Below are 26,715 nucleotides of genomic sequence, written 5' to 3'. Positions count from 1 at the left end.
ATCTTACATAAAGTTTTGGGAAGCCCCTTAAGGACTAGTGAAATTTCAGAAGCAGAAGTGTTTAGGGATTGACAGATTTGCATCTCTGTTAGTGGGATTTAGGGAGTAAGGTTGTTGTGGAAGTTTGCCTTTCAGAAAGTTTGGCACTGGAACAAAGCAGTTGTTAATTGGCTGTTAACTGATGGGCTGTTGTGGACTGACTGACTTTCAGAGAAGGCATACTGATCTAATTTTCTCTAATGGTTATTTTTGTTGAGCACCTGAGATTTTAGCCAAAGAATAGTCTTGCATTTTCTTGAATATGAAAAATAAGTATGTTTAATTCTCATCTCCCCATTTTGATCTTTCTCTCAGCCAAACTTGCAAGAGAGACCCTAAGAATTCTCCAGACTTTTATTTGTGGTGGTATGAATCTCACCTCCTGGTACCATTTTAAGTGATTTAAGTAGTAATAACTAGCCTAAAAATAGCTCTGGTTATTTTTTAGCATATTGAAGAAAGCTGAATACAGGGAATTTAAGACTTTCTGAAAAAAAGTCAACTTAGGATGCAGGACAAAATCATTACCAATAGGAAATAATCTATAAACAGGAAACAGGACACCTTGTAACTTACAAAATGCATCATTTATCTAATTGAGCCTCTCCCACTGTCTCTTTCTCTTGCTCTCTCCGAAGTTATCTTTGATTCATTATATATTTTAAGCAGAAGTGGATTTTGACTTAGAATTCAAACATAAGAGCATGACTTTCACTTTTTTTTTTGCCAAGGAAGAAACGTCATAATGGTATTCAGAGTAGGAAAATGCACTGACATCAGTTTTACATTTTTTACTTTGTTTTTCATGTCACAAGATTAGAATTTTAAGAAATATCTTATGTTTCAGGACATAAGTCCACAACATGAGCAAAGCTGGCTTAGAAGTTCTTAATCTCTGAGCAATTTAAAATATTCTAGTCCTGGATTTCCCCTCGTGGCACAGTGGAAACGAGTCCTACTAGGAACCATGAGGTGGCAGGTTTGATCCCTGGCCTTGATCAGTGGGTTAAGGATCTGGCATTGCCATGAGCTGTGGTGTAGGTCACAGACATAGCTCGGGATCTGGTGTTGCTGTGATGGTGGTGTAGGCCTACAGCTGCAGCTCCAATTCGACCCCTAGCCTGGGAACTTACATATGCTCTGGGAGCAGCCCTAAAAAAAGCAAAATAAAATAAAATAATCTAGTCCTAAACAAGAATTACCACAAAAAAAAAAAAAAAAGTACCTCTAGAAGGAACCATAGAATTCTGAGGCATAGACGGGCGAAATCATTTGCTCAGCTGGGTTTGGATTCCTGGTGTCCTGGCTATCATTCCTGCTCTCTCTGCATGCTATCTAGCTTAGTGAAATGGTTAACTCCATGAGCTTGGTTGATATACAGACATGTTTTTAAATCTTCTACTACTTATTAACTGGATGAATATGTTCAAGTTATTTAATACCCCTTAGCCTCAATTTTCCCTAGGTAAAATGATAACACCTGCCTCATAGGTTTGTTGAGTATTAACTGAGATCAGTTCTGTAATATGCTTTACTTAATGCTTAGCAATATAATCTATGCTCAATAAATGTTAGTTATTATTTCATCATATAATATTGCACTATTACCTGAGAAATCAATGTTTGAGAATGATATTAATGACCTTGCAGCAGCTGAATCTATGCTAAAACCATCTAGTAGTAGGTAGTGGGATCTGTAACACATTTACTTGAAAAGTTTGGATCTGTGAATTATTATTTTCCCTGTATTGATCACATTGGCCAACTATTGCTACAACATCCACATCTCAGTCACTGGACACAATGCTTTTTTTTTTTTTTCCTTGAATGTGGGTTTGCAGGAAGCTTGCCTTCATTGAAACAGCCATTCAGGAACCAACACTCCTTCTATCTGGTGGCTTCAAATCCCCTGAAGTCTGGAGTCTTATACTGGGTACTGTGCATTTGATTTTCCTAAGAGCAGTGGAAAGAATCATATGTGATCATACAGCATTTGAAAGATCAGGCCTGGGAGTGGTCTTTAACACTTCTTGAAATGTTCCCCTGCAGTGAAGGCTGTGAAAGGTAGTCAAGCTGTGAGCGCATTGGGGTAGAGAAATGGAGTTAGGAGAGCATGGTGAAAATGAGACTGCAACGTGCTGATGCACCTGAAAGAAAGACAAGGATCTGAATAATCTTGTTACAGGTCATTTATTTGAGCCTCATAGAATACCAGTTAATTTGCTGTGTATTTTCACCCCATTTAATGGATGAAGACACTGAGGACATAAGTAAATTGTTCAAAGTTACTCATTTTGACAAAGACAACCAAAATTCTTTTCCAGGCATTATAACCTAAATTCAAGGTACTTGATTTTATAACCACTTTTTTTATAGGTATTTTGGCTAGAATCTTTGGTTAGTTTCATTAGAAAGATACGTAAATCAATGAGGTTAACTAACTTGTCAGTTACTAAAAATTATGTTTTTTGTTTTTTGGGGTTTTTTTTTTTTTTTGTCTTTTTAGGGCTGCACCTATGGCAAATGGAAGTTCCCAGGCTAGGGGTTAAATCTGAGCTATAATTGCCTGCCTGCACCACAGCCACAGCAATGCGGCATCCAAACTGTGTCTGCGACCTACACCACAGCTGATGGTAATGCTGGATCTTAAGCCGCTGAGCGAGCCAGAGATCTAACCCTCATCCTTGTGGATACTAGTCAAGTTCATTACCATGGAGCCATGATGGGAACTCCTAAAAGTTACATTTTTAATATTTTCAAAATGAAGCTTTAATTAAACTTAAACTTTACATTATTTGGTCTACTTAAACTTTACATTATTTTTTGGAAGCATCAAGGTTGATTTCACTAATCCAGTATTTTGTAGATTATTAATATTTTCATGAGATTAATAATGTTCTTGCTTTCTGAATAAAATTTCAATTTGGTTGGCAAAATATCACATTTTTCTAAACCTTATTAGTTACATAAATATTTGGAATATCTTAACATTTTAAAAAATTCTATGCTTACTCTATTAAAAGTGTCTTTCTTTCTTTCTTTTTTAATTTTGTGGTTGCTCCCATAGCATATGGAAGTTCCCAGGCCAGGTATTGAATCTAAGACACAGCTGCAACCTACGCTGCAGCTGCAGCAACACATTTGATCCCCATCCCATTGCCCTGGGCTAGGGATCAAATACACACCTCCATAGTGATTGCAGTTGGATTCTGAACCCACTGCACCACAGTGGGAACTCTAAACAGTGTCTTTCTTAAGGAATCTTCTGAAAGCAATACTGCTGTACTATGAGCTTTATAAACTAATGAGCTTAAGGCTAATATTTTGGATATTTCAAAAAAAATCCAAATTATTAAGTGAAAATTGGATTATAAAATAAATCTCATATGTGATATATAGAATCAGTAACTTTCTAAACAATGTTACTCCATATTTTTATATGGATTATCTCAGTGGTACTTTCAATTATTAAACTGGAGAGTTACTGAGCAAATGCCCGTAGAAGTTATTTTAACCTTTAATTTTTTCTTTTGTTAACATTGGATAATCCTAGGAGATTTGCTTTTAGCTGATGTATATTTACTGTATTTTTATGAAAGGCATCTAGGAAAAGGCCAATAACTCAAACTGGTAATGAGAACAATTGCATATTAGAATTAGCATTCATTCCCAAAGCCAGTTAAACTTTCATAGTGAAATTGTGTAGTAAACTTTCAATTTGTTCTGAGTTCTTTTTATGTTTATCTAAGCCAGCTAAGTTAATTGTTCGTTCATGAGTGTCATCATCTGATTCTCTGACTTATTATTAGGGAATAAACTTTGGAAATAAATTTCTTAAATTTTCTTTGAGATTTTTTTTCCCAGTGATTTCTGTATTTTTATGCTTTCCAATAGAGTTAGGAAGAGGAAAGAGCCATGGAAATTAGAGAATTTATAAATACCCCACATTTTCTGTTTCTTTAAAGATCTAAATGTGTAGATCACCAAAGTTAAAACAGCTATTCACTGTTTTGAGCAAATTTTTTAAATGTTAAATTGATATTTTTGAGCAAAATAGGTGAAGTTTTCAAGAGGTTAAATCTTAGCTAGCACCTTAAGTTCTAAATTATTTATTTTTTAAATTTTATAATGACTTTTATTTTTTCCATTATTGCAAGTTTATAGTGTTCTGTCATTTTTCTACTGTACAGCAAGGTGACCCAGTCACACATACATGTATACATTATTTTTTCTCACATTATCATGCTCCATCACAAGTGACCAGACATAGTTCCCAGTGCTATACAGTAGGATCTCATTGCTTATCCATTCCACAGGCAATAGTTTATATCTATTAATCCCAAATTCCCAGTCCATCCCATTCCCTCACCCTCAGCAACCACAAGTCTTTTCTCCGTGTCTGTGATTTTCTTTTCTGTGGAAAGGTTCATTTGTGTCATATATTAGCTTCTAGATATAAGTGATATCATATGCTATTTGTCATTCTCTTTCTGACTTACTTCACTCAGGATGAGAGTCTCTAGTTCCATCCATGTTGCTGCAAATGGCATTATTTTGTTCTTTTTATCGCTGCGTAGTATTCCATTGTATGTATATACCACATATTCTTAATCCATTCATCTGTTGATGGACATTTGGGTTGTTTCCATGTCTTGGCTCTTGTGAATAGTGCTGCAATGAACTCTTGGGTACGTGTCTTTTTCAAGGAATGTTTTTTCCAGATATATGCCCAAGAGTTGGATTGCTGGGTCATATGGTAGTTCTATATATAGTTTTCTAAGGTACCTCCATACTGTTCTCCATAGTGGTTGTACCAGTTTACATTCCCACCAACAGTGCAGGAGGGTTCCCTTTTCTCCACACCCCCTCCAGCATTTGTTATTTGTGGACTTATTAATGATGGCCTTTCTGACTGGTGTGAGGTGGTACCTCATGGTAGTTTTGATTTCATTTCTCTAATAATCAGGGATGTTGAGCATTTTTTTCATGTTCTTGTTGGCCATTTGTATATCTTACTTGGAAAAATGTCTCTTCAGGTCTTTTGCCCATTTTTTAATTGGGTTTTTGGCTTTACTGCTGTTGAGTTGTATAAGTTGCTTATATATTCTAGAGATTAAGCCCTTGTCCGTTGCATCATTTGAAACTATTTTCTCCCATTCTGTAAGTTGTCCTTTTGTTTTCTTTTTGGTTTCCTTTGCTGTGCAAAAGCTTGTCAGTTGGTTTTTCACTTTTTTTTTCACTTTTTTTTCTGTTGCTTTGGGAGACTGACCTGAAAAAACATTTGTAAGGTTGATATCACAGAATGTTTTGCCTATGTTTTCTTCTAAATTCTTAAATTTTAGATGTAATGTAAGATTGAGACCAGAGTGAGTGGCCATTAGCAGCTGATGGTCTCCTAAATTTTACATGTTCCAGGATCATCAAGAGATACTAAGTTTCTGGAGTTCCTGTCATGGATCAGTGGTTAACGAATCCAACGAGGAACCATGAGGTTGTGGGTTCGATCCCTGGCCTTGAACAGTGGGTTAAGGATCCGGCATTGCCGTGAGCTGTAGTGTATGTTGCAGACGTGGCTCAGATCCCGCGTTGCTGTGGCTGTGGTGTAGGCCGGTGGCAGCAGCTCCGATTTGACCCCTAGTCTGGGACCCTCCATATGCCATGGGAGCAGCCCAAGAAATGGCAAAAAGACAAAAAAAAAAAGAGAGAACGAGATACTAGGGTCGAAAGATAAAATTTAGGACAGTCTATAACATTTGAATTTCAGAGGAATAAAGAAGAACTTTTATATAAATATGTGCCAGTAATTGTTTTTTATCTAAAATTCATGTGTGATTGAGAACCATGTACTTTTATTTGTAATTGCCAGTAATTGTTTTTTATCTAAAATTCATGTGTGATTGAGAACCATGTACTTTTATTTGTAATATCTGGCAATTCTAAAATATATTGATCTCTCATTCTGTGTCCCAGGTTTCAGATTTTAGAGTCTGGGAGTGACTGCCATAGTTTAGGTCACGTACCCCTTTTGGCCTTCAGGGTTAGTTGTCTGTCTGATGATATTTCTTTTGTAAAACAATAGTAATTGGCAAGGGAGTCCCATGGGTGGGGAAGAGGAATGGATGAGGAAATAAACAGATTTACAGTTATGTACACAGAAAAGAGCAAGATAGTGCTGATGGTGTCCTTAGCTCTATTTTCTGACTTGTTGCTGAGGCCCAGCCTCATTTATCTTCTTGAGTTTTCTAAGTTACAGTAGCATCCTTAAATTAATTACTTAAGCTGGTTCAAGATGGATACTTGTAATTTGCCACCAAAAACTCTTAACAGCATTATTTCTAATGGTAATTTTAGATACAAAGGAAACACTTATTGCAGCAATATCTGCCTGATGTCATTATTCATTATTTTATTTTATTTATTTATTATTTTGTCTTTTTGCCATTTCTTGGGCTGCTCCTGCGGCATATGGAGGTTCCCAGGCTAGGGGTCCAATCGGAGCCGTAGCCACCAGCCTACGCCAGAGCCACAGCAACGCGGGATCCGAGCCACGTCTGCAGCCTACACCATGATTCACATCAACACTGGATCCTTAACCCACTGAGCAAGGGCAGGGACTGAACCCGCAACCTCATGGTTCCTAGTCGGATTCATTAACCACTGCACCACGATGGGAACTCCTCATTATTTTATTTTAAAGTAATAGGACCTTAGAGTTTATCAGTGCTCCCAGTAGACCCCTTCTTCATCCAGTCAGAGATTTGAGATTTGCCAGTGCATCTTATGAGAGAAAAAGAAACTTGATGCCATGCAAACCTGGCCAAAAGCAATGTTGTAGCAGGAAAGATTGTAAATCTTGCTCATCTGTCCCTCTTGGTAGAAGATATGGTTTCCACTTTAGCCAGCTGAAGAGCATATTTTGCTTTTCTGACTAAAATTGCTATCACTGAAATGAAATTCATCCAGGGAGCATGAAAATATTCAATGTAGAATGTTTGGAAACCAATATCTAATACAATATACTGCTCTGCATGTTTTGTAAATATAAATCAAGAGGAAGCTAGTCTCTGACTTTGTGGTATACAAAAATTGCTATATGGAGTGAATTTTTTTAAAAAGCTTTGCCTTTATTCAACTCATGAAAGTTAAAATCTTGTCTTTCTCACAGGGTAGATTGTCTCCCCACAAAATCAAAAAGAGTAAGTACATTTTTCTGGGCTCTGACAGGAAGCTGTAATTCACAGAGATGAGAGAATTGGTATTTGTAGCCACTTTACATTTAATACTCACTTACATGAAGTTACATGCTTCAAACCTTCCTAAATAGTATGCTGTTTTGGATAATGTATGGTTCATATATTATTTACATGAGTGAAATAAAGTAAACTTCCTCCATCCTGTATTGTTACTACTCTGCTGATAATCATAGATATGAAAACAACAATTAGAAGCAGAAAAGAGGAGTTTCCATCGTGGCGCAGTGGTTAACGAATCCGACTAGGAACCATGAGGTTGCGGGTTCCATCCCTGCCCTCACTCAGTGGGTTAATGATCTGGCGTTGTAGGGAGCTGTGGTGTAGGTTGCAGATGCGGCTCGGATCCCGCGTTGCTGTGGCTCTGGTGTAGGCTGGCGACTACAGCTCCGATTGGACCCCTAGCCTGGGAACCTCCATATGCCATGGGAGCGGCCCAAGAAATGGCAAAAAGACAAAAAAAAAAAAAAAGCAGAGAAGAAATAATTTCAAAACCAATGATTCTGATTTTTACTGGTAAAATTGAATATAATAATTGGCTTTACCTAGAGCTAAATGCATTGGATTGTTAAGAGTTGTTTTCAATCTGGTATTGTAATAGAAGTGGGGACATAGATATGTTCATTTTGAATCCTTTTGCTAACAGTGATGATTCACTGTATATTTATAAATCTAAGAGCCTTTAAAAAGTAACTTCTTAAAGTTTTGTTCCACAAAAGCCAAAATTCATATTGAAATCCTTCAAGTTGAAGTTCTAAACTCTAAAATAGGTTAGGTCATGATGAACACATTTATATTTCTTTCTAGATGAAAGATCATGTCTTCAAGGCAGTTTAATGACCATACACTGGGTAATTTAAATAATCGACAACTTGATTATATCTGTATAGTTTCTTAAAAGCACAACTCAGTTCTCCTTTTAACCTTTCAAATATTCCTATATTAATGAAATAAAACAATTACTCTGATTTAAAATTAAAGTATTAACAAATGCACTTTTGTTTGTTTTTGAAGTCCAGTTGCTAGTAGATTGATATCATTCCTTATATATTTGTTATTCATTCATTCAGCACATATTTTTTGAATAATTCTCTGGGCCAAGTTGTGAATGAACACATTAAGGATAGAAAAAAATGTCAAGCAGCAAACATTTTCTACAATATCTGAAAGTGTTTGTGGAATTGACATTTTAAAATGTGTAATGTATGTTAACTTTTAATTTAAAAAAATATGAAATCTAAATTGTAGTTTAAATTGGCAAAGTCTTATTGAACCCCAGAGAAACATACTGGAACAGTTTCTTAAAGGTTGTAACCAGCCCTTCACATCCATAGGACTGGCAATGTAGGGAGGATTTTGAGATTAAAATAGAAAAAAAAAAATAGGACTGGGTATACTTAAAATTCTAAGAATATCGTCCCTGTTTTATACAGTCAGTATTTATTTAAATTAGATTAGATAAACCAACATAACCTCTTCATTCTTTCACTGTTGTTGAACTCAAGTTAATGTGCCTGACATAAAGAGAGGCCAAACAGACCAAAATTTTGGAGTTCAGAGCAGAGAAAGGTTTATTGCAAGGGCCATGAAAGGAGAACGGACAGCTCTTGCATACAAGACCCACATTCCTCACGGGTTTAAGGGAAGCATTTGTAATGTCAAGGTGAGAAAGAGGAGTTGCAGGGTGTGTGATCTGCTCCTGCGCACTTCTCTAATTGGGTGAACTTGAAGCAACAGTGTGGTGTCACAAAGGTTAAGGTTATCAGTCCTCAGACTAGCTGGTCTTGAGGCTATATGCTCATGGTCATCATGAAGTTAACTTCCATTAGGTGGGGGTTTTAGCATCTGTAAAACAGCTTGAGAAATGTGCGTCAGACACTGTTAAATAGGTTATTTCAGGGAGGAACTAAAGATTCTGTGAATGTCATACGGCTGATTTACTGTTTAAATTTTTACCAGCTTTTCTTACCCAATTGCTGTTTTTGCTGCTACATGTTCATATCCTTTCAATCATTCTTGAGCCAGGCTATTGTGACTTAGGGTGGGCCTGGAAGACTACAGATCTTCTATAAGCAAGAGGCAGAGGTCATGGCAGCAGGGGTTGCAGGGGAGTGGTTGTCTTGGGAAGACCCCGATAGGGTCCTGCTCAGTTATAGTACTATTTACTATTCCTTTCAGTGTGGTTCTCTGGATAGCAACACTTGGAATATGGATGTGAAATTCTCATAATAAAATTATTCTCTTTAGTGGGTTGAAGATATAAGTCCATAGTCTTGTAGCTCCAATTCTTTCTGTTGAAAAACCAGCCATCAGTCTGTTTGCAGCTATTTGGAAGTTAGTATTTTTTTAAATTGTATTTAATATTTTCTTTTTGTTTTAATATTTAGCAGTTTCTATTATTTTTATGAGACTCATGTGCTACCTACTGCACTGAGTCACCTTCTATGATATTTATGATTTTATGATATTTATATTTATCTTGTTTGTAATTTATATTACCTCTTGAATATATAGTTAACATCTTTAGCTAATGTCATTTAAAATTTATCTTTTAACTTTGTAGTTAATATCTTTCAGTAATTTTTGAAAATTGTCAGAAATAATGCCCTATTTATCTTTTTACTTTCCAATATAATGAACTGTTTTTTCATTCACTATGCTTTTTTTCATCTTTTTAAAAATGTATCATCAATCTCTGTATTTTATTTCAACTTATCTTTCAGTGCAATAAGGCTCTATAAGTTGTGTTTTCTTTGCTGGTAATCTCGTCGTTAGGTATTAATTATTTTTCACTTCTAAAATTTTCATTTAGTCTTAGTAATTTCTCTGTCTTGTCTGTTAAATCCTTAGGGCCTCAGTTCTGTCTTACAAGGAACTAAATTTTGCCTACAACCATGTGAGCTTAGAGAAGACTCTAAACCTCAGATGAAAACATAGCCCTGGCTGTTACTTTGATTAAAGCTTATAAAACCCTGAGTAGAAGATCCAGTTATGTATTGCCCAGACTTATGACCTATGGAAACTGAGATAACTTATGTATATTTTTTGAAGTTGCTAACTTGGTGGTAATTTTATATAGCAGTAGACTAACAATACAACAATTTGACACGCTGTGTCAAAGTAAATAAAATTAATACATATTGAAATTGAATAAATCTTACCAAGGTAGCCAAGCACCAATTAGTATCTACACTGCACAAAATTAACTGCTTGCAAAGTCACATTCCTTCAGTGGCTGTTAGTGACTTTGTGGGAGACCATTTTTCTAATCATCCATTCAGTGGCAGAGATTTTTCTAACTCATACACATTCTGTAGAGATCACCTACTGATGAGAAGGAGCAGGGCTACATATTTTAAGACAAATGGAAGAGATTGTTAGTGTTTCCTAGATAAGGTAATTTAAGATTTCGAGGCTGTTGCAATTCCTAATCCTTAAGAACAATGGGGAAAGAAAGGAAATAAAGGAAAGCTTTGATTGAGTAACCTATCTCTTAAAAGAGGAATACAGAATTTTCTCCCAAGTCTAATTAAAGCCAATCTTAGCAAAGCTGTTTTTCTTGTCCCAGAAAAGTGCTTATAACTAACAACTTTCCACTTTTAGGACACATCTTCTCTTTCCAGATGGCAAAATGCTATATCTTTCAAGTCAATACTATGGTTTTTGAAAAGTTATCTGTACTTTCCATCCAGTGTCTTCATTTATTTGAATTATGTAACTTATGTAACCCATTTTTCTTTGGTATTCCTGATAGAAGTACTTATTGATACTTTCCCCAGATACTATGGTAATCTCCATTTCACTACATTTAACAGTACATTGAGAAACTAAGTTTTTTGGAAGGGGCGTAATTAATAATGGAGGTAGTGATCTCTGCTATCCTTGAGAAAAGGTATTACTTGAAAGATTTGCATCAAGAAAAAACCATTTATATTTGACATCTATATAAATTTGCTACCACTAAAATCACTCAAATCTAAGGAAATAGTAATTCAGAGCTGCAGAGGATCTGCATGTTTTGGAATAGCACCTACCGTGTAGTTGGTCTCCTTAGAGTCCATAAATTCTACACCTGCACTTTGGCAAGCTTGTTCATAGAAAGCTATTGTTTATTAGCAAAAATAAGTCTGGAGAATCTGTCGTTACAGCAAATGTTCCTTTGATCGAACCAGCCCTTTCATTCTGTAAAAGCATTAAAGGGTCAAGTCAAACTCATGCATTGATATAAAATGATTAAACACATAGATGCTGAGATTAACAGTGGGAAGAGATTCCAAAAGAATCTCACACAAATTTTGCTGGTATCCTAATAAAGAAAGATGGCTCCAGCTGACATCTGTGGCAGAATGTCATCTTCCATAAGATGAAAAAATTGAATGCAGATTCATTAGCAGGGACATTAAAGGTCTAATGTTGGCATTAAAATCAAAATAAGGAAATCCTCAACTACCTGAAAGTCAAAGTAATCAACCTCACAATTGGAAAGCAAAATAGCTAATTGCACATATAATAAAATGAGTCATATATGTCCTTGCTCATCCTTGACAGTTTCAGGTGCTAAAGAACAAATCTAAACTAAAAAAAATAGAATAGAATGCAAAAAAACAAAAAAAACACAAACACTATAAGACACTATGATTTACACTGCTCCTTTTAGAAATCAGGTATTTATCACTCATTGGGTGTAATTAAGTCTAGAGCTAATTTGTGTGTGTGTGTGTGTGTAAGGGTGCTTTTTTTTTTTTAGGGCTGCACTGGTGGCATATGGAGGTTCCCAGGCTAAGGGTCTAATCGGAGTGCAGCCGTCGGCCTACAACACAGCCACAGCAATGCAAGATCCAAGCCAAGTCTGCGACCTACACTGTAGCTCATGGCAACGCCAGATCCTTAACCCAATGAGGAAGGCCAGGGATCAAACCCCCAACCTCATGGTTTCTAGTTGGATTCGTTTCCACTGTGCCATGAGGGGAACTCCAAGGGTGCATTTTTTTAAAGGGAGTTCTCTGGAGGAAACTAAAATCTTATGTACCTCATATTCAAGTATTTATGTATAATTTATATTATAAGAAATTTACATTATGTGCAATTTAAAAAATTTTTTTTATTACTCAAATGAATTTATCACATCTGTAGTTGTATAATGATCATAACAATCTGATTTCACAGGATTTCCATCCCACAGCCCAAGCAAATCTCCCCACCCCCCAAACTGTCTCCTCTGAAGACCATAAGTTTTTCAATGACTATGAGTCAGCATCTGTTCTGCAAAGAAGTTCCATCTGTCCTTTTTTCAGATTCCACATGTCAGTGAAAGCATTTGATGTTGGTGTCTCATTGTATGGCTGACTTCACTTAGCATGATAATTTCTAGGTCCATCCATGTTGCTAAAAATGCTGGTATTTCGTTCTTTTTAATGGCTGAGTAATATTCCATTGTGTATATGTACCACATCTTCTGGATCCACTCCTCTGTCGATGGACATTTAGGTTGTTTCCATGTCTTGGCTATTGTAAATAGTGCTGCAATGAACATTGGAGTACATGTGTCTTTGCGAGTCGTGGTTTTCTCTGGATAAATGCCCAGGAGTGGGATTGCTGGATCAAATGGTAGTTCTATGTTTAGTTTTCTGAGGACTCTCCATATTGCTTTTCACAGTGGTTGCACCGATTTACAATCCCACCAAGAGTGTACCAGTGCTCCTTTTTCTCTACACCCTCTCCAGCACTTATTGTTTGTAGACTTTTGGATGATGGCCATTCTGGCTGGTGTAAGGTGGTACCTCATCATGGTTTTGATTTGCATTTCTCTAATAATGAGTGACGCTGAACATCTTTTCATGTGTTTCTGTATGTCTTCTTTAGAGAATTGTCTGTTTAGATCTTCTGCCCATTTTTGGATGGGGTTGTTTGTTTTTTTGATACGGAGCTGCAGAATCATTTGATTCACTTGCAAAGATTTTCTCCCATTTTGTGGGTTGTCTTTTTGTGTTGTTTAGGGTTTCCTTTGCTGTGCAGAAACTTTGAAGTTTGAGTAGGTCCCATTTGTTCATTTTTGTTTTTATTTTATTTATTTTTTTTGTCTTTTGTTGTTGTTGTTGTTGCTATTTCTTGGGCCGCTCCCGAGGCATATGGAGGTTCCCAGGCTAGGGGTCGAATCGGAGCTGTAGCCACCGGCCTACGCCAGAGCCACAGCAATGCGGGATCCGAGCCGCGTCTGCAACCTACACCACAGCTCACAGCAACGCCGGATGGTTAACCCACTGAGCAAGGGCAGGGACCGAACCCGCACCCTCATGGTTCCTAGTCGGATTCGTTAACTACTGTGCCACGACGGGAACTCCCGTTTTTGTTTTTATAGTCAATACGCTAAGAGGTGGATCTGAGAAGATGTTGCTGTCGTTTATGTCAGAGAGTGTTTGGCCTATGTTTTCCTCTAGGAGTTTGATAGTGTCTGGTCTTATGTCTAGGTCTTTAATCCATTTGGAGTTTATTTTTGTGTATGGTGTTAGGGAGTGTTCTAATTTCACTTGTTTCCTTGTGGCTGTCCAGTTTTCCCAGCACCACTTATTGAACAAGCTGTCCTTTCTTCATTGTATAGTCTTGCCTCCTTTGTCATAGATTAGTTGGCTATAAGTGCATGGGTTTAATTCTGGGCTTTCTATCCTGTTCCACTGATCTATATGTCTGTCTTTGTGCCAGTATCTTGCAGATTTGATGACTGTTGCTTTGTAGTATAGTCTGAAGTCTGGGAGCCTGATTCCTCCAGCTCCATTTTTCTTTTTCAGGATGTCTTTGGCTATTCTGGGTCTTTTGTACTTCCAAACAAATTTTAAAATATTGTGTTCAAGTTCTGTGAACAATGTCCTAGGGATCACATTGAATCTGTAGATTGCCTTAGGTAGTATAGTCATTTTGATAATATTGACTCTTCCAATCCACGAGCATGGTATATCTTTCCATGTATTTGTGTCCTCTTTGATTTCTTTCATCAGGGGCTTATAGTTTTCAGAGTACAGGCCTTTTGTCTCTTTAGGTAGGTTTAATCCTAGGTATTTTATTCTTTTGGATACGATGGTAAACAGGATTGCTTCCCTAATTTCTCTTTCTGATCTTTCATTGTTAGTGTATAGAAATGCCATCGATTTCTGTGTATTGATTTTGTGTCCTGGGACCTTGCCAAATTCACAGATGAGCTCTAACAGATTTCTGGTAGAGTCTTTAGGATTCTCTAGGTATAGTATCATGTCATCTGCAAATAGGGATAGTTTTACTTCCTCCTTTCCAATTTGGATTCCTTTTATCTCTTTTACTTCCCTGATTGCTATGGCTAGGACTTCCAAACCATGTTGAAGAGTAGTGGCGAGAGTGGACATCCTTGTCTTGTTCCTGATCTCAGTGGGAATTCTTTCAGCTTTTCACTATTGAGAATGATGTTCTCTGTGGGTTTGTCGTAGATGGCCTTTATCACGTTAAGGTAGGTTCCCGTTATGCCCTCTTTCTGAAGGGTTTTTATCAGAAATGGGTGTTGGATTTTGTCAAAGGCTTTTTCTGCATCTATTGAGAGGATCATATGGTTTTTATTCCTCAGTTTGTTAATGTGGATTTGCGGATATTGAAGAACCTTTGCATCCCTGGGATAAATCCCACTTGATCATGATGTACAATCCTTTTAATGAATGGTTGGGTGCAGTTTGCTGTTATTTTGTTGAGGATTTTTGCATCGATGTTCATCAGTGATATTGGCCTGTAGTTTTCTTTTTTGTGGAGTCTTTGTCTGGTTTTGTTACCAGGGTGACTGTGGCCTCATAGAATGAGTTTGGGAGTATCCCTTCCTCTGCAATTTTTTGAAATAGTTTCAGAAAGAGAGGTTTTAGCTCTTCTCTAAATCTTTGGTAGAATTCGTCTGTGAAGCCATCTGGTCCTGGTCTTTTGTTTGTTGGAAGTTTTTTAATCACAGTTTCAATTTCAGTTCTTGTGATGGGTCCATTCATCTTTTCTATTTCATCTTGGTTTAGTCTTGGAAGATTGTACTTTTCTAAGAATTTGTCCATTTCTTCTAGGATTTCCATTTTATTGGCATATAGTTGCATATAGTAGTCTCTTATGATCCTTTGCATTTCTGTGATGTCCATTGTTACTTCTCCTTTTTTATTTATAATTTTATTGATTTGAGTCCTCTTTTTTGCTTGATAAGTCTGGCTAGGGGTTTATCAATTTTGTCGATATTTCAAAGAACCAGCTTTTCGTTTCATTGATCTTTTCTATGGTTTTCTTTGTTTCTATTTCCTTGATTTCTGCTCTGATCTTTATGATTTCTTTCCTTGTACTAACTTTAGGTCTTGTCTGTTCTTCTCTCTCGAGCTGCTTTAGATGTAAAGTTAGTTTGTTTATTTGAGCTTTTTCTTGTTTCCTGAGGTGGGCTTGTATTGCTATAAACTTTCCTCTTGGAACGGCTTTTGCTGCATCCCATAGGTTTTGGAGTGTCGTATCTTCGTTGTCATTTGCTGCTAGGTATTTTTTAATGTCTTCTTTGATTTCTTCAGTGATCCATTGGTTGTTTAGTAGCATGTTGTTGAGTCTCCACGTGTTTGTGTTTTTTGCAGTTTTTTTCTTGTTGTTGATTTCCAGTTGTATAGCATTGTGGTCGGAAAAGATGCTTGATATGATTTCAATTTTCTTAAAGTTACTGAGGTTGGATTTGTAGCCCAGGATATGATCCATCTTAGAGAATGTTCCATGTGCACTTGAGAATATTGTGTATTCTGTTGCTTTTGGATGAAATGTCCTATAAATATCTATTAAGTCCATCTGGTTTAATGCTTCATTCAGGGCCTGTGTTTCCTTATTGATTCTCTGTCTGGTTGATCTGTCCATTGCTGTAAGTGGGATGTTAAAGTGCCCCACTATTATTGTGTTATTGTCGATTTCTCCTTTTAAGGTTGTTAGCAGTTGCCGTATAGATTGTGGTGAACCTGTGTTGGGTGCATAGATATTTAAAATAGTTATATCTTCTTCTTGGATTGATCCTTTGATCATTATGTAATGTCCTTCTTTGTCCCTGAAAATATTCTTCATTTTAAAATCTATTTTGTCCGATATGAGTATTGCTACTCCAGCTTTCTTTGATCCCCGTTTGCATGAAATATTTTCTTCCATCCTCTCACTTTCAATTTGTATGTGTCCCTAGAAGTGAAGTGGGTCTCTTGAAGACAGCATATATATGGGTCTTGTTTTTGTATCCATTTAGCCAGTCTATGTCTTTTGTCTGGGGCATTTAGTCCATTCACATTTAAGGTAATTATTGATATGTATGTTCCTATAGCCATTTTATTAATTGCTTTGGATTTGTTTTTGTTGCTCTTTTTCCTTTCCTTCTTCTCTTGTTCTTTTCTGCCTAGAGAAGTTCCTTTAGTATTTGTTGTAAGGCTGGTTTAGTGTTGCCGAATTCTCTCAGTTTTTGCTTATCTGTGAAGGTTTTGATTTCTCCTTCAAATCTGAAGGAGAGCCTTGCTGGGTAGAGTAATCTTGGTTGGAGGTTTTTTCCTTTCATCACATTGAGTATATCATGCCACTCCCTTCTGGCCTGCAGAGTTTCTGTTGAAAAATCTGCCAATAACCTTATTAGGGTTCCATTGTATGTTATTTGTTTCTTTTCCCTAGCTGCTTTCAAGATTTTCTCTTTGTCTTTAATTTTGGTCAGTTTGATTACTATGTGCCTCGGGGTGTTCCTCCTTGGGTTTATTTTTTATGGTACTCATTGTGCTTCCTGGATTTGGGTGAGTGATTCCTTCTCCATGTTAGAGAAGTTTTCGGCTATTATCTCTTGGAATATTTTTTCTGTCTCCTTCTCTCTCTCTTCTCCTTCTGGCATCCCTATAATATGGATGTTGGTGCATTTCACATTGTCCCAGAGTTCTCTGAGACTCTCTTCATTTGTTTTCAGTCTTTTTTTCTCTTTTCTATTCCGCATCCGTAATTTCCACCAATTTGTCCTCCACCTCGCTTATTCATTCTTCTGCCTCCTGTATTCTGCTGTTAGCTGCTTCTGATGAATTTTTTATTTCAGTTATTGTATTTTGCATCTCTTCTTGTTTAAGTTTTATATCTTGTATCTCTTTGCTCAGTGTTTCCTGTAAGTTATCCATCTTTGCCTCCAGTTTATTTCCAATGTCTTGCATCATCTTTAGCATCAACAGTCTAAAGTCTTTTTCCTGGAGGCTGAGAATCTCCTCATGGCTTAGCTGTTTTTCGGGGGTTTTTCCTTTCTCCCTCATCTGAGTTATAGCTCTCTTTCTTTTCATTTTTATAGGTTTTTGGTGTGGTGACCTTCTTACAGATAATAGAGTTGAATCCTCTCTTACTTATGATGTCTGCCCCCCTGTAGCTGAAGTCAGTATGGAGGATTGGTGTAGGCTTCCTGATGGGAGGGGCTGTTGCCTTCCCCCTGGTAGGAGGAGCCAATTCTAATCCCTCTGGTGGGTGGGGCTTAGTCTCTGGATTAGATTAGAGGCAGCTGTGTGCCTGAGGGGTCTTTAGGTAGCCTGTTTACTGAGGGGTGGGGCTGTGATCCCACCTGGATTTTTGTTTGCCCTGGGGCTTCTCAGCAGCTGCCTGATGGGTTCGGCCAGATTTTCCCAAAATGGCCACTTCCAGAGAAAGGCATTGCTGCTGAATATTCCTGAGAGCTTTTCTTTCAGTGTCCTTCCTTCACAGCAAGCCACATTCACCCCTGTTTTCCCAGGATGTCCTCCAAGAACTGCAGTCAGTTTTGACCAAGATTCCCCTGGAGACTTTGCTTTGCCCTGGGACTCAGTGCACATGAAAGTCTGTGTGCACCTTTTAAGAACGGGGTCTCCATTTCCCCCGTCCCGTGGAGCTCTTGCGCACAAGCCCCACTGGCCTTCAATGCCAGATGCTCCGGGGCTCTTTCTCCCCATGCCAGATCCCCACATGTGAGAGTTTGATGTGTGGCTCAGAACTCTCACTCCTGTAGGTGAGTCTCTAAGAACCAGTTAGTTTCCAGTCTGTGGGGCTTCCCACCCAGGAGGTATGGTGTTGTTTATATTGTGAAATCGCCCCTCCTACCTCTTGATGTGTCCTCCTCTTTTTCTTCTGAAGTAGGATATCTTTTTTAAGGTTTCTGGTCCATTTGGGTGAAGATTTCTCATTCTTTAGTTCTGAATCTTGTTGTTTTTAGGAGAGAAGTTGAGCTCCAGTCCTTCTATTCTGCCATCTTAATCCCCATCTCTATGTGCAATTTTTATTACATGAAAATGCCAGGAATAAGTTTTAAGCTTTGTAGAGATGTGATGAAAAAGAGCCCTCAGGTTGTTGGTAACTAATATTAACTATCTCTGGGTAGATTTTTTTCTCGTTAGCTAAAAATATTTTAGTCATTGAAGAAAATATGTTTTGGTAAATTTATTTTTATTTTTTGAAATGGTGATTCCAGTAATGAAGGTTGAAATTTTTCAATCCAGTAAGTGGTATAGAGTGATGTGAAGAGTCAAGTCAAAGGTGAAAGAGATGTAACAAGACACTGAGACAACAGAACAAAAGCTATTAGATCTCTACAACATAGAAGTCATCATGACCCTAAAAATAGGATTTTTTTCCTCTTTCACTGCTAAAATTTTAAGAGCTTTGTAGATGGGAGGGATGAGTGATATGATAAAAAAATAAGGTTTTTTTCATAATCAACTAGCCTTTTTTGCTGTTGAATTTGAATTTAAAGTTTTTTTCAATTTTTCGTTACAGTTGATTTACAATGTTCTGTCAATTTCTGCTGTATAGTAAAGTGTCAAATATATTTTTATACACTCACACATATATATATACACACATTCTTTTTCTCATATTATCTTCCATCATGTTCTATCACAAGTAATTAGATGTAGTTCCCTGTGCTATACATAGGACCTCATGGCTTATCCATTCTAAATATTAAATAGTTTGCATCTACTAATCCTAAACTCGCAGTCCATCCCACTCCCTCACTCTCCACCTTTGCAACCACAAGTTTTTTCTCTATGTCCATGAATTTGTTTCTGCTCTGTAGATAGTTTCATCTGTGCCATATTTTAGATTCCACATATAAGTGATATCACATGGTACTTGTCTTTCTCTTTCAGACTTACTTTGCTTAGCATGAGAATCACTAGGTTCCACCCATGTTGCTACAAATGACATTATTTTGTTCTTTTTATGGCTGAGTAACATTCCATTGTGTATACATACCACATCTTCTTAATCCATTCATCTGTCATCAGACACTTAGGTTGTTTCAGGGTCTTGGCTATCTTGAAGAGTTCTGTGATGAAATACAGGTGCATGTATCTTTTAGAATGAAAGTTTTGTCTGGATATATGTCCAGCAGTGGGATTGCTGGATCATATGGTAGTTCTATACTTAGTTTTCTGAAGAACCTCCATACTGTTTTCCATAGTGGTTGTACCAGCTTACATTACCACCAACAATGCAGGAGGGTTCCTGTTTCTTCACACCCTCTCCAGCATTTGTTATTTTTAGACTTATTAATGATAGCCATTCCCACCAGTATGAGGTGGTACCTCATTGTAGTTTTGATTTGCATTTCTCTAATAGTTAGTGATGTTGAACATTTTTTCACATACCTGTATGTCATCTTCGAAGAAATGTCTACTTAAGTCTCTGGCCCATTTTTCAATTGGGTTGTTTGTTTTTTTGCTGTTGAGTTGTATGAGTTAGTATATTTTAGAGATTAAGCACTTGTCAATTGCATTGTTTGCAACTATTTTCTCCCATTTTGTAGGTTGTCTTTTTTAAATTATTATTATGGTTTCCTTTGCTGTGCAAAAGCTTCTAAGTTTGATTAGGTCCTATTGGTCTATTTTTGTTATTATTTCTTTTGTCTTGGGAGACATACCTAAGAAAACATTTGTGCAGTTGATGTCAGAGAATGTTTATGTTCTCTTCTAGGAGTTTATGATATATTTAAGTCTTTAAGCCATTTTTATCAACTACCCTTTTTTATTACATAAGTGGTTCATGTTCAGTACAATACCTTTTGACATGCTACTCTATTTTAAGTAGTAAGAGTATTATTTGAAATCATCCCAAGTTGACTTCCATTAAAAAAAATGGCTATCATTTTTATGCTTCTTGTTAGATAGCATTTACTTTTAATCTCAATTATTTTTATACCTATTTGTGATATATTTCCTATCTCCCTTGCCTCAATTAAAGTTTGAAGTTTACTGCTTTTTTAAAAACTCAATAAATTTTATTAGATTTATAGTTGTGCAGTGATCATCATAACCCAATTTTATAGCATTTCAATCCCAAACCCCTAGCTCATTCCCTCCCCTCCACCCTGTCTCCTTTGGTAACCGTTAAGTTTCTCCAAGTCTGAAGTTCATTCTTTATACTTGTTCCATTCACACATACACACACACACACACACACACACACACATATTGATGGCGAAGATTAAAACTTCCAGTTATCTAATCCTATTGTAGCTCTCTAACTCAGTCTTTTGAAGTGTATGTATCATTAGGCTCATTAATTTTAGTCTTCAGTTATAGTTATATGCATTGGATTTTTATTTTAGAAATCTTTACCTTTCATTTCTACATGTAGTTTTTGGTTCTTTAAAATTGTTTGTTAAACTACTATATCCAAAAAATGAATTCAAAGTAGCAGGTTATAAGATTAACATTCAAAAATAGATTACATTTCTCTGTACTAACAATGAAATATCAGACAGGGAATATATTAAAAAAAAAACAAAACTGTTAACCCCCCCCCAAAAAAAAACCCTAAGAATAATCTGCCTGAGGAAATGAAAAACTTTTATGCTGAGGGCTATAAAACATTATTAAAGGAAATTAAAGATGTGCAGATAAATGGAAAGATAGTCCATGCTCTTGGACTGGAAGAATTAATTTTATTAAAATGGCAATAATATCCAAAGCAATCTCCAGATTTAATGAAATCCCTATCAAATTATTCATAACATTTTTCAAAGACTTAGAACAAAGAATCCAAAATTTATATGAAACTATAAAACACCCAGAATTGCCAGAGCAATCCTGAGGAGGGGTGGAAACGCAGGAGACATAACTATCCCAAGCTTCAGACTTCAGACAATATTACAAAATTACAGTAATCTAAGCAGTGTGGTATTAGTACAAAAACACACATACAGATCAATGGGATGCAATATAGAGCCTAGAAATAAACCCATGCATCTATACTCAATTAATCTTTGACAAAGGAGATAAGAATATAAAATGGGAAAAGAATAGTCTCTTCAGCAAGTGGTGCTGATAAAGTTGGACAGTACATGTAAACTGATGAAGTTAGAGCATACCCTGACATCATGCACAAAAATAAACTCAAAATGCCTGAAAGACTTAAAGCATAAGATATGACACCGTAAACTCCTAGAAGAGAGCATAGGCAAAACATTATCTGACATTAAACCATAACAATGTTTTCTTAGGTCAATCTCAGAAGGCAATTATAAATAAAAGTAAAAATAAAAAAGTGGGACCTAAACAAACTTACAAGCTCTTCACAGGGAAAGGCAACCATTAAACAACAACAACAACAACAAAATGACAGTAGTTCCCTGGTAGCCTAGTAGGTTAAGGACTTGGTATTATCACTGCTGTGACTTGGGTCACTGCTCTGGCATGGGTACAGTCCCTGGTGTAGGAAACTCTGCATGGCATGGGCATGGCCAAAAAAATTCTACAAATAACAAATCCTGGAGATAGTGTGGTGAAAAGCAAGCCTTCCTACACTGTTGGTGGAAACGAATGTGCAAGAACTATGAAAAACTGTATGAAGTTTCCTCAGAAAAGTAAAAATAGAATTATATATAGAAAATGTGGTACATCTATACAATGGGATAACACTCAGCTTAAAAAAGAACGAAATTATACCATTTGCAGCCACATAGACACAACTAGATGTTATCATTCTAAGTAAGTCAGAAAGAAAGATAAATAGCATTTGATATCACTTATATGTGGAATCTAAACTATGGCACAAATCAACCTATTTACAAAACAGAAAAAGACTCTCAGACATAGAGCACAGACTTGTGGTTGTCAAGGGGAAGGGTAGAGGAAAAAGGATGTACTAGAAGTTTGAGGTTAGTAGATGCCAACTATTGTGTTTAGAATGGATGGACAGCAATGTCCTACTGTATAGCACAGAGAACCATATCCAGTCTCCTGAGATAAACCATAATGGAAAGGAATATAACAAAGAATACTTATATGTGTGTAAATCACTTTGCTATACAGCAAAAATTAGTATAACATTGTAAATCAGGTATACCCTAATTAGGAAAAATCTATTTGTTATTTTTCCTAATATCTTTTTTGTTGCTGTGTGTTCTGTACCTTTAAAAAGTATATACCTAATAATTTTACACATACTTATTTAATAGTCTAATGCAGTTTGTTCCATTCGCTCTCTTTCTCTCAGTATCTTAATCATTTAATTTGTGGCATCTTCTGACCCCTACTCATGGTATATTGTTTCTAAGTTTTTACCATGTGAGCTCATTTCTAAGCACATATTTATTTTTATTTGCTCATAGAGTCTAATATGGCCTTTGTTTTAAAACTGTATCTCCATGATAATTTTGAATTTAAATTTGTCAGAGATCATCATTTGTTTGGGACAAATTTTTAAAAGAACAACTTTGACTTGAGATTTCTTTACAATAAATTGGTAATTTTGTATTCCAAGTTTGTGAGATGTAGTTTCAGTTTTCCATAGGATATATATTTTTCTAGACACATCCAAGACAAAGATTAGATTTGTTGTACACTTTCTGGGTCAGTGTATCAAGTTATTTATTCCTTCTGTAATTAGAATTGTATCCCTTCAGGTGACGTTGATTTTTTTACGGAGACTTAAATTTTAATTCCAAGTATCCTATGGGCTTGAAGCCAGGTGCCCTATTCCTTGGGGAGAAGGATGTTAAAACCTAACCCTCCCATTATTGCTGAATCCAGAATTGTCTCATGGCTGCAGAAGTATCAGCTCATAGGCTTATGGCTCTAGGTTTCATTATACTCTGCTCCTGATGCTTGAAGATTTTTGTTTCTGGAACTTTCAGCTGTAAGTTTTTAAAATAAGGAAAACATGGAGTTCCTGTCATGGCTTGGTGGTTAATGAACCTGACCAGTATCCAGAAGGATGCAGGTTCAATCCTCAGCCTTGCTCAGTGGGTTAAGGATTCGGCATTTCCCTGAGCTATGGTATATGTCATAGACGCAGCTTGGATCCTGCATTACTATGGCTGTGTTGAGGCCGGCAGCTGTAGCTCCCATTTGGCCCTTTGCCTGGGAACCTCCATGTGTTGCAGGTGCGGCCCTAAAAAGACAAAAAAAAAAAAAAAAACCAAAAAATTAGGAGAACACGTTGCTATTTTTTTTCCCTCTTTTTGTCATTTAGGGCCACACCCAAGACATATGGACGTTCCCAGGCTAGGGGTCAAATCGGAGCTGTAGTTGCCAGTCTCCACCACAGCCACAGTACTCCCAGATCTGAGCCGCATCTTCAACCTATACCACAACTCACAGCAACACTGGATCCTAAACCCGCTGAGCAAGGCCAGGGATCAAACCTGTGTCCTCAATCATGCTAGTCAGATTTGTTTCCACTGAGCTACCAGGGGAATTCCCACATTGCTATTTTTTAATTCAACATTATATCTCTAGTAATTTTTTGAGAGAGGTTTTCAAAACCAACCTAGTTCATCAAATTACTGAGAATGGAGGTCCCTCCCTTGTCCAAAATGGATGCACAGTATTTCTTGATGTGTATATTAATTTATTGGTTTATTCACTCAGTTATTTAGTGATGAGTATTTATTTTTCTGTTTGCTTTCCCCCTATTGCAAATATCTTCATAATAATATTCTTATGCATAACCTTAGTCATATGTTTTTAGATAATAAGATTGTGTCTCAGAAATAAGATGACTTTTAAGGATGTTGCAGTTTAAAAATATTATTAGGTATTACTACTCCTCTTTCTAAGAACACTATAACAATTTATTGATGGTTGAAGAAGTTAGCTATTTAATAAGTATCAGTAAAAAATTAAAATCTTTTTCTTAGAGTTATGTGAAAGCTAATAATTTAATTCCTCAGCTCCTGAACCAGGGAAGCTATTTTTCCTTTTATTTAAACAGAAAATAAATTATATAACAAAAATAAAACCAAAGCACATAGATAAAACAATGCCTAGTTAAACAGGAAGGTTTGAGATTAAGTTGCATTATTTCTGAGACAGGAAATAAAAGAGAGATACATTCTCATCTCCAAATAAAATTGATCCCACGGTTAGTTATTACCTCTCAGCTCATTGACCAAAGAAGGATCATTGTAGGTGTGTAGTAGAATCTTTATAGAGGTGCCATGATCTGTGGTGATGACTGTGGAGTTTGAATTCATGAATTGGGTCATTCTCAAGAAATCATGTAGAATAATTATTTCTTTGGAATTTGACAATGCCTATTTTCTAAAATTTATACTGTCAGATAATTTCAGTGTCATTGTTGGCAATTTGAACCATGTTTCTATTATTGCTAACTGAAAAACTTTCTCTAAAACCAGCCCATTTTATCTGTTAATAAGAGTATCTATGCCTGATGTAAGAACTAACAGAGGTCTATACTTTTCATATCATACATGGTATGTTGTCTTTTAAAAAAATATTTAAGGATGGAATGAGTGGGTTGTATGGTAAGTGTATGAAACTATCAAACTTTTTTCAAAAATGGTTGCACCTTATATTCCTACAAGGACTGTGTGAAAATTTCCTTTCCTCCACATTCCTATCAACAACTGGTATAGTTAGTCATTTTAGCCATTCTAATAGGTGTGTTCTGTAGTTTTAAATGGCATTTCTCTATTGACTAATGATGTTTAACATCAGTTCATGTCCTTATTTGCTGTCCATGTCTTGAGTGAAGTATCTGTTCAAATCTTTTATTAATTTTTTCATTGTTATTTATTTTCTTATTATTCCCTTTTAAGAGTTCTCTATATAATCTTGATTCAAATCCTTTATAAGTTATTAATATCATTTGCAAATATTTTCTGCTGGTCAGGGGTTTGTATTTTACTCTCTTAACAGTGTCTTTCAAAAAGGAGTTCTTAAAATCCAATATCCCAGTTTTTTTCTTCATATTTTGTGCATGTAGTGTCATCTTTAAGAAACATTTGCCAAAACCAATGTAAAAATATTTTTCCCTATGTTTTCCTCTAGAAGTTTTGTACTTGAGAGTATGAATGTAGAAATGGACCCTAAACAGAACTCTTACCCACAACATCTGAAGTAAGCTGCTAGGAAATGACAATCCCTGCAGCAACTGGCCAAAAGTGGTCAGGACTTAGTAACTGCCAGCTTCTCTAATTTTTACCCCCACATCCAAGTCAAGACCAACCAGAGAAAGCCAGATATATTTCACTAATCAATCGCAAAGGATGCTGCATTTCTCCTCAGCTTACCCCCAGATTCCCATCCCAACAACTTCAGATCAGAGTGTATCTGAGCCTTCCCTTCTTTCCACTATATAAAGCTTTCCCATTCCTCTGCCTGCCTTTGAGTCTCTGCCAAACAGTTGTGATAATAGCTGACTCCCTTTTTATAGTGAGCTCTGAGTAAATAACCTCATTTGGGTGATCTTAATTTTACAGGTACATTGCTTTTGCTGTGGACCCCAGCCTTTTGCCAGCCATGTGTATATCCCACCTAGGCTCCTCATGCCTTGCTTCTAGTGGCTTTTGAGTCTGTGCTAACATGGTAAGTCATCACTGGCTCTGAATTTTTTTTTTTTTTTGAGTTGCGTTCCTTTATTAATCAACTACTCTTGATTTATAGTTTGGTACCTGGGTTTTACTATTGGTTCCCATTTATTTGGCATCCTTGGTGGAATGAGGCATTCTGTTTCAATCCCCTTTGCTTTCCTTTGTGCTAGTCTTTTGTTGTACTCTTTAAAATATTTGTCAGAAGAAGAACAACAACAAGGTAAAAAACAGGTATAGGCTATACAAACCTATTCAAGTGAGTTTGGTGTTCTTCCTGATTCTGCATCCATTCATTTGGACAAATTTTGCCATGAATCATTAATATAGTAAGACAAGGTTTTCATACCATCTGGTATTTTTGTCTGAAGACCTTGGCTTTGATCCAAAGTGAGAGTTTTCTTTGGTTTTCTGTCCTACCAGGGGATGCAGATTACCATATCTGTGTTCAGAAATGGCCAACCGTAAGACTGGGGAACTAAGACTGAAGATGAATAAGCATTATATTCTTGCCAACAGTTGCAAGTTCTCATGGGATTATCTGAGAATAAATAGTCTCCTTTTCAGGAAAAACTACTGCTTCTTATATGTGCATTAGTAATTCTTAAC

General features: G+C 36.5%; 1 long non-coding RNA gene across 1 annotated transcript in view; it reads left to right on the top strand.

Moving 5' to 3' along the window:
* LOC125116835 (uncharacterized) overlaps positions 1 to 26,715 on the top strand; it is a 417,115-nt gene that overhangs the window by 100,084 nt on the left and 290,316 nt on the right. The window contains exon 3 of the long non-coding RNA XR_007132435.1: positions 25,999 to 26,104. This is a non-coding gene — a long non-coding RNA (uncharacterized LOC125116835). The remainder of the gene's footprint in view (positions 1 to 25,998; positions 26,105 to 26,715) is intronic.

This window comes from Phacochoerus africanus, chromosome 15, assembly GCF_016906955.1.
Source record: "Phacochoerus africanus isolate WHEZ1 chromosome 15, ROS_Pafr_v1, whole genome shotgun sequence".
In the NCBI taxonomy this organism is placed as follows: domain Eukaryota; kingdom Metazoa; phylum Chordata; class Mammalia; order Artiodactyla; family Suidae; genus Phacochoerus; species Phacochoerus africanus.
This window is presented reverse-complemented; position numbering and strand designations above follow the sequence as displayed.